This window comes from Trachypithecus francoisi, unplaced genomic scaffold (assembly GCF_009764315.1).
Source record: "Trachypithecus francoisi isolate TF-2019V2 unplaced genomic scaffold, Tfra_2.0 Lachesis_group17, whole genome shotgun sequence".
Lineage (NCBI taxonomy): Eukaryota > Metazoa > Chordata > Mammalia > Primates > Cercopithecidae > Trachypithecus > Trachypithecus francoisi.
This window is the reverse complement of record NW_022681462.1, coordinates 76,472,558-76,482,059: the sequence shown is the minus strand read 5'-3', so window position 1 is coordinate 76,482,059 and position 9,502 is coordinate 76,472,558. Positions and strand designations below refer to the sequence as shown.

Sequence of the window (9,502 nt, the reverse complement as noted above, 5' to 3'; positions counted from 1 at the left end):
CACACCACTGCACTCCAGCCTGGGTGACAGAACGAGACTGTCTCAAAACAAACACAAAAAAATCAAATCAAAATGGATTCTAAGACTTCAAACTATGAAACCTCTATAAGAAAACATTAGAGAAACTCTCCAGGACATTGTAGTGGGCAAATAATTTCTTGAGTAATATCCTACCAGCACAGGCAATCAAAGCAAAAATGGACAAATAGGGTTACATCAAGTTAAAAAGCTTCTGCACAGCAAAGAAAATAATCAGTAGAGTGAAGAAACAATGCACAGGGGGAGAAAATATCTGCAAACTAACCATCTGACAAGGATTAATAACCAGAATATATAAGGAGCTCAAACAACTCTATAAGAAAAACATCTAATAATCCAATTTAAAATGGGCAAAATATTTGAAGAAACATTTCTCAGAAGAATACATAATAAATGGCAAATAAGCATATGAAAAAGTGCTCAGCATAATTGATTATCAGAGAAATTCAGATCAAAATCGCAATGGGCCAGCACAGTGGTTCACTTCTGTAATCCCAGATGAGATTGGGAATCTGAGGCAGGTGGATTGCTTGAGCCCAGGAGTTTGTGACAAACCTGGACAACATGGCAAGACCCCGTCTCTATTTTTTTTTTAATTGCAATGAGATATCATCTCACCTCAGTTAAAATGGCTTTTATCCAAAAGTCAAGCAATAACAAATACTAGCAAGAATGTGAAGAAAAGGGGATCCTTGTACGCTGTTGATGGGAAGGTAAATTAGTACAACCACTACGGAGAATAGTTTGGAGTTTCCTCAAAAAGCTAAAAATAGAACTACCATATGATCCAGCAATTCCACTGCTGGGTATATACTCAAAAGAAAGGAAATCAGTATATCAAAGAGATATGTGCACTACCATGTTTATTGTAGCATGATTCACAACAGTCAAGATTTGGAAACAACCTGTATCCATCAATAGGTGAATGGATAAAGAAAGTGTGCTACATATACACAGTGGAGTACTATTCAGCCATAAAAAAGAATGAGATCCTGTCATTTGTGAATAGAGCTGTGGAGGTCATTATATTAAGTGAAATAAACCATGCACAGAAAGACAAACTTTGTATGTTTTCACTCATTTGTGAGAGCTAAAAATCAAAACAATTGAATCCATGGAGATTGAGAATAGAATGAAGGTTACCAGAGACTGGAAAGGGTAGTTGGGGAGGCGGGGGATGGGGGGATATTTAACAGGTAGTACAGAAAAAAAATAAAAAGAATGAATAAGATCTAGCGTTCGAAAGCACACGGTTGTGACAGTCAATAATTTAATTGTACATTTTAAAATAACTAAAATAGTATAATTGAGGCCAGTTATGGTGGCTCGTGCCTGTAATCCCAGCACTTTGGGAGCCCAAAGCGGGTAGATCACTTGAGGTCAGGAGTTCAAGACCAGCCTGACCAACATGGTGAAAACCTGTCTCTACTAAAAAATAAAAGATTAACTGGGCATGGTGTCGCACACCTGTAGGCTCAGCTACTTGGGAGGCTGAGGTGGAAGAATCTCATGAACCCAGGAAGTGGAGGTGGCAGTGAACCGAGATCATGCCACTGCACTCCACCCTGGGTGACAGAGTGAGACCTTGTCTCAAAAAAAACAAAAAAGAGTGTAATCGAATTATATGTAATACAAAGGATGAATGCTTGAGGTGATAGATATCCCATTTACCCTAACAATCATTACACATTGTATGCCTGTATCCAAATAGCTCACATATCCCCTAAATATATATTATGTACCCATAAATACTAAATATTAAAAACAAAACGAGGTGAACAACATTACAAAGTTAACTTTAAAACTGTTTCATACAACTGTATAAAAATAAATACATACATACATTTTTTAAAAATCAAACTCCGAAGCCGAAAGTCAATGGAGCTGGATTACAAACTGAGAAGAAAGGGATTGGGGAGATATTGGTGAAAGGCTACAACATTACAGTTAGGATGAAAAAGTTCAAGAGCTCTATTACACAACATGGGGAACTACAGTTAAAAGCAATGTGCTATGCACTTGAAAATTGCTGAGAGTAGATGTTTAGTGTTCTATTACCAAAATATAAAAGTACGTGAGGTAATGCATATGCTAATTAGCTTGATTTAGCCATTCCACAGTGTATAAAATTTTTGCCAATTTTTAAAACTCCATTTGAAAAAGGAAAGAATGAAAGACATACAACAATCACTAGTTCATAGGAATTGTGGAATCCTCTGGGTAGACACGTATCTGCCCTGGGGAAGAAATTCCATTAAGTCCCTTTTTTTGCTCCCTGGGAAGAATTTCCTCATTTTCTCTGGTCCCTGGATCAGCGCTGAGAGAGATTCTCTCTTTTCTATTCTCCTGGTTGGTTGTTGTTATTGTTGTTGCTATTGTTGTTGTTTGAGACAGAGTCTCTCCCTGTGTCACCCAGGCTGGAGTGCAGCAGCATGAACACGGCTCCCTGCAGCCTTGACCTCCTGGGCTCAAGCAATCCTCCCACCTCAGACTCCTGAGTAGCTGGGACCACAGGCGTGCACCTCTACGCCCAGCTAACCTATTCTCCTTGTTCCCCGCATCTGAAGGTGTATGTCCTGTCCTTCTTGGGGACTGGAAAAATTTTATAGCCTACGTCTCCTGCACGTGGCCCTTTAGGAGCCTAAGGGTTGTTTTAAGTCTGAAACATTCAAAGGTTGGATTCTGTGGCAATATAATTTTCTCAAAAAATGATATGTTTGCAATAAACCCATGCCTTACGTTAATAAGAACCCAAAGTTCTTTCTCAAACCTGCCTTTCTTTTTTCTCCTTCACTCACAATATCTCTTTCTCTGAAATAAATAAAAACAGGTTACCTCCAGGCTATCAGCCTTGAATGGAATGGCCATGTTCTTAACCTAATCTTTGCCTGTCATTCTAGGACTTTGGCTCAGTCTTATTACCTATATTTGGGAGTCTAGAAGCCGTTGGATTTTTCCAACCTTTCAATGCCTCAAATTTTTAGAGTCTCTTTATTTCTTTTATTTCTGGTTACACCAGCCAATTATCTCCTAACCTCATCTCTTTCTTGTAATACTTTCCCAAAATGCAGCAAATAGAAACCAACATGCAGTAACAATTTGGCTCTTTATAACTATTTCCCCCAGAGTTGCTGGCTCAGTAGGGCCATGGCCTACCTCTCAAGATATCACAGGAAGCAGTTTTACCAAATACTTTACCAGTCTATACCACAGATCTGCCATCTCTGCAGCCCAGAATATCAGTTTCCTTATTCTCCTGTATTGAACTATTAAGCCAATAACACATATTTTAGGGTTATAGCAGCAATCCCCTTTAAATTCCTTATACAGGCTAGGCTATGCTATAGTAAAAATTAAAACTCAAATTTCAGTATCTTAAAAGTGTATTTATTGTTCATGCCACAACCCAGTGAGGGGTAAGCAGCTCTCCTCTAAGTGATGGTTCAGTCTTCTTCCATGCTGGGCATCCACCATTTTCAACAATGTGCCATCCAGTTGACAACAAGGGGAGAAAAAAATGAGAAGGCACACTCATTCCTAACTGTCCCAATTGAAAATGTCATCTCATTTCTGCTCACATTCTATCGGCAAGAATTAGTCATACTGCCACACATTGACTCAAAGGCCCTGGAAAATGTAGTTTACCTGTGGATCTAGAAAGAGGAAATGAATTTGGAAGGACTGATCCAGTCAGCCATGCATAAAACCCCACTGTAACATAATAAGTTGGGTACAAAATATTCAATAACGTAAAATTTAGTATTACCTTGATCCAAGATTAATTAACAGAGTGAGTCTAACCAGCAATCCAACTGGTAATTCCAGGCATGTGCTCTAGCGGCACAATCGGAATCTGCCTAGGTCCCCGTGGCAGTTTGGCACTCCAGGTGGCAGTTTTCTTCTCCAAGTTAAATATGATGGGGATTTTGAGAACAAGGTGGGGTGGAAGACAGAAGTCAATTCTGTTATATCCAAATTCATGTTATCACAGAATATATTGTCATGGAGTTTTTCTATATTTTGAAAATGTGACCCAGTTGATTCTAAGGTATCACTTTTCCTTGTTGAGAGTCATGACTGAGGAGATTACATTTTCAAAGGTACAGACCTATTTTGGTATATATTCCAGTTACTATCACTACATAACAAACCACCAGAAAATTTCACAGCTTTAAAAATGCGGCATTTATTTTGCTCAGAAATCTAAAATTGGGGAAAAGCAATGCCCTATGAGCACAGTATTCAATTGGACCCACGGCGTGTAAGAGCTTATGGAGATTCACAGGAAGTACAAGGTAAGTGTGTTATATCTATGATTAATGGGAGCACTGAAACCCCCAAACTTTATGTTCAAACCAAATCCGCTATAAATGCAGAAAGAAGACAATGACATTCTAAGAAACACAATCAAGAAATCCTACCATTTCCTTTCTTATTCATGTACTTTCCTATATTAGCCAACCACTTATGCTGGAAACAAACAACATAGAAAGAAAGGGAAAGATAGGACAGCCCATAATTTCTTTTCCTTTCTGTAACTTCCTTACTTATCAATAAATAACAAGTGCACTATGGGTAGAACGTGCACCTATTAAGAAATGAAATAAGGCCAGGCGCGGTGGCTCATGCCTGTAATCCCAGCACTTTGGGAGGCCGAGGTGGGCAGATCACGACGTCGGGAGTTTGAGACCAGCCTGACCAATATGGTGAAACCCCATCTCTACTAAAAATACAAAATTAGCCAGGCGTGGTGGTGGGCGCCTGTTATCTCAGCTACTCAGGAGCCTGAGGCGGGAGAATTGCCTGAACCCGGGAGGCGAAGGTTGCAGTGAGCCGCAGCCTGGGCGACAGAGTGAGACTCTGTCTCAAAAAAAAAAAAAAGAAAAGAAAGAAATGAAGTGAAATAAGACCAGGCACGGTGGCTCAGGCCTGTAATCCCAGCTGTTTGGGAGGCCAAGGTGGGCAGATGACTTAAGGTTAGGAGTTTGAGACCAGCCTGGTCAACATGGTGAAACTCCGTATCTATAAAAATACAAAAATTAGCCAGGTGTGGTGGCGTGCACCTGTAATCTTAGTTGCTCAGGAGGCTGAGGCTGGAGAATCGCTTCAACCCGGGAGGCGGAGGCTACAGTGAGCCAAAGCGAGATTGTGCCACTGCACTCCAGCCTGGGCAACAGAGCCAGATTCCATCTCAAAAATAAAATTTTTAAAAAAGGAAATGAAATAAGACAATTGAGTTTGTTTTGTGCGTCATTTCCACTGTTCTGGTAAGAATAAAATGTGTATGCATGTAGGAGCCACAAAAATAGGAACTATAGTTTTGGTGATTCCACACATTAGTTAAAAGCTCTTATGTTTGCATTTAAAACAGGCATTGCACAATATCAAAATGAATAATAAAATTCATGCTAATAATTGAAATTTTCAATTTTTCCTTACCTATAAAGATATTAAATAGCAAATTAAAACCACCATAACAGGTCAATAAAAAGACTGTGAAATAAAGTAAAAAGACAGTTATATTTGTCTCCTTTAGTGATACTTTTTCCTACTTTTTGAGTAAGAACTCTGCATTTTCATTCTGCACTGTGCCCCACAACTTCCATAGCATGCCCTTACTGGTAATTGCCTGTTTAACAACTGTCTCTCACTTCCTTCTTCCTAGGAGAACCTCATTTTTATTCATTTTCCTTTTCCAAGGGACCATCTGCTTCAGGTGTTGTGATCTTTAGCCTCAGCTCCAGCCCCAGGGGATGTTTTTTCACTGGTCAAACCCAATTATCTGATCCCTTCCCTACTGCTCTCTAACCAGGATGACTTATCTCCCTTCCCGTTGCACTTTTTTTTTTTATTATACTTTAAGTTCTAGGGTACATGTGCACAACGTGCAGGTTTGTTACATATGTATACATGTGCCGTATTGGTGTGCTGCACCCATTAACTCATCATCTACATTAGGTATATCTCCTAATGCTATCCCTCCCCCCTCCCCTCCCCACAATAGGCCCCGGTGTGTCCCAATAACATTTATCACCACTTTACTCATTTGGTTCTTTTTTAAATCTCTTTCCACTAGAATATAAGCTGTATGATTTTTACCTGTTTTGCCATCTGAGGCTTCCTAACTCTAGTGACACATAATACACATTCAATAAATATGTGAAGAGCGAACAAATGAATTAATTCTTCTTGCCAATGCTTGGGTTAGGACAAAAAGACATGAAGTGTGCTGCATGGCTTCTGTGAAAGGTTTTAGTTACCGGTAAAAAAAAAAAAAAAAAAAAGAAAAATGGCGTTCACTCTGTTTCCACTGGATACTGTCACATCTCACTGAGGCCTGGATCTGCAGTAGCCTCTTTCAACCACAAAAGGAGCAACAGAAAAAAAGAGAGAGAGAGAGAGAGATCAAGTCAACACGCTGAAAATAGCAGAGCAGAAGATGAAAAAAAAACTGGGCCCTTGATAATATCTTTGAGTCAATGAATTAACTGACCGGGGAGCCACTCTATCTTGGGACTTCTTGTTATATGAGGTAATACATTTCTTTACTGTTTCCAACTACCTTGAATACTTACAGTTGAAAACATTCTGATACAACCTTACCTCTCCCTGTTGCATTTGAAAAGATTCTTCAGGCCAGGCGCAGTGCCTCAGGCCTGTAATCCCAGCAGTTTGGGAGGCAGAGGCAGGCGGATCACCTGAGGTCAAGACCAGCCTGGCCAATATGGCGAAGCCCTGTCTCTACTAAAAATAAAAAATAAAAAAATAAAGTATCCAGGCATAGTGATGGGTGCCTATAATCCCAGCTACTTGGGAGGCTGAGGCAGGAGAATTGGTTGAACCTGGGAGGCGGAGGTGGTAGTGAGCCAAGATGGCACCACTGTACTCCAGCCTGGGCGACAGAGTGAGACTCCATCTCAATTGAAAAAAAAAAAAAAGAGGCCAGACGCAGTGGCTCACACCTGTAATCCCAGCACTTCGGGAGGCCGAGGCGGGTGGATCACCTGAGGTCAGGAGTTCGAGACCAACCTGGCCAACATGGTGAAACCCTGTCTGTACTAAAGATACAAAAATTAGCTGGGCACGGTGGCGCACGCCTGTAACCTCAGCTGAGGCGGGAGAATCACTTGAACCTGGGAGGCAAATGTTGCGGTGAGCCAAGATCATGCCTGGGAGACAGAGCGAGACTCTGTCTCAAAAAAAAAAAAAAGACAAACCAAGTCAGTTGTGGACTGCCAGGGTTGACATTGTAGTTCCTTTAACCCATCAAAGAGCGAGGCTTCTTCTACCCACCTCTGTTCAGCCACCCCTGGCTTGCTGTTCTCTGCAACATGTCCACAAGATAACTGCTGTATTTGCAAACATCACAGACACAGTGCAATCAGGAGGGAGTAGGAAGAGTGAAGGGCAAACTTACATGTTAGTTGAGCCTATCCCTTGTTTTTAGGAAAATAACAGATTTCCTAGATCTTGCACTCAGCAAACGTCTGTCTATATTTTTTTCATTGCCAGAACTGGGACACATGGCCATCACTAGCTTCAAGGATGTCTACAGAGGTCACCATTTTAAGCTACTATTGCCATCCCAAACACGGAATGGTTTCTCCCTCAGAGCCTCTAGAAGGAACCAAACTTGTTGGCACCTGGATTTCAGACTTCTAGACTATGAAAAAGTAGATTTCTATTGTTTTAAGCCGCTCATTTTGTAGTACTTGTCATGGCAGCCCTAGGATACTAACCCAGAAGAAAAAGAGAGTGGGAGAAAGTACCAGGGCCATCTAGCTGGGGCTTGCTAGAAATGACAGCTAGGCCTTTGGGCAAGGTTGAATTATCTTGAAGGGAAAAACAAAAACTTTTCTTTAAGAAATGGGTTATTGGGCCGGGCGCGGTGGCTCAAGCCTGTAATCCCAGCACTTTGGGAGGCCGAGACAGGCGGATCACAAGGTCAGGAGATCGAGACCATCCTGGCTAACACGGTGAAACCCCGTCTCTACTAAAAATACAAAAACTAGCTGGGCAAGGTGGCGGGCGCCTGTAGTCCCAGCTACTCGGGAGGCTGAGGCAGGACAATGGCGTAAACCCGGGAGGCGGAGCTTGCAGTGAGCTGAGATCCGGCCACTGCACTCCAGTCCCGGCGACAGAGCGAGACTCCGCCTCAAAAAAAAAAAAAAAAAGAAATGGGTTATTGATACACTGACCTTTGAGATCTTCCACACTGACTTTCTTTTCTGTGTGAGCAAAGACTCAAAAGCACAAAAGAGCTTGGCATAGTGGGAGTGAGTGGAATGCCTGTGCCGTGTGCGCGTGTGCGTGCGCGTGCCTGTGTGTGCGTGCGCCTGTGCCCGTGTGCGCGTGCGCGTGCCTGTGTGTGCGTGCGCCTGTGCCCGTGTGCGCGCGTGTTCGTGTGTGTGTGTGTGTGTGTGTGTGTGTGTGTGTGTGTGTGTGTGTTTGGAACAGGTTTTTAGTAGGGTTGGTGCTACAGCATACACTTTTGAAGAGCGAGGAGGAACAGAAGGAATCAGACCAGAAAAGCAGGTCGAGGTGGGATGGGGGTTGCCTGAGAGTGAGGACGCAAAAGCCAGCAGAGATGAAGTCAGGGAGTGGAGATGCAGGGGCAGCCATGAGCCCTGCTGCTTGACTGAAAAAGCCCTATTTGTTTAAGTCTGAAAAATTTCAAAGTAGAATACAAAGTAGTTTGGAGCCCTTTTTAAAAATTCGATGTAATATTTAAATACATAACACTTTCATCTCAAAAAATAATAAATAATAAATTCTCCTTCTTCTACCCCATTTCCCATCTATCCACTTGTACCATACAGTCCTCACCATTGCAGGTAAGCCACTATTATTAATTTCCTATGTATCCTTCTGCATAAAAAGCAAATATACAGTCTTATTCTTCTCCCATTTTATACAAATAGACAATTTTTTATTTTTTATTTTTGAGACGGAGTCTTGCTCTGTCCCCGAGGCTGGAGTGTTGTGGCGCGATCTCGGCTCACTGCAAGCTCCACCTCCCGGGTTCACGCTATTCTCCTGCCTCAGTCTCCCGAGTAGCTGGGACTACAGGCGCCTGCCAACACATCGGGCTAATTTTTTATATTTTTAGTAGAGATAGGATTTCACCGTGTTAGCCAGGATGGTCTCGATCTCCTGAGCTTGTGATCTGCCCGCCTCGGCCTCCCACATTGCTGGGATTACAGGCGTGAGCCTCAGCGCCCTGCTGACAAATGTTACTTATGCACTCTTTCTTTCCTCAATTAACAATGTATCTTAGTGACATTTCCATATCCATGTAGAGTTTTGACATTCTTTTTTGTAGCTGCCAAAACACATTCAATTTGATAATTTATTTTCAATCTTTTGTTCCTATGCCATTTCACATGGGTACAAGTAAACTTGTAGTATTAAGTGTTCATTAGAAGTGACATTTTCTGGAGCTCTTTACATATTTAGGAAAATT

General features: G+C 41.7%; 1 long non-coding RNA gene across 1 annotated transcript; it reads right to left on the bottom strand.

The window, feature by feature from the left end:
• Positions 1–3,403: 3,403 nt before the first annotated feature.
• LOC117063011 lies at positions 3,404–6,785 on the bottom strand. The gene is made up of 4 exons (XR_004428668.1): positions 6,615–6,785; positions 3,806–3,937; positions 3,685–3,692; positions 3,404–3,498 (listed from the first exon to the last, which is right to left on the bottom strand). It is a non-coding gene; the product is annotated as an uncharacterized LOC117063011 (long non-coding RNA).
• Positions 6,786–9,502: the final 2,717 nt, after the last annotated feature.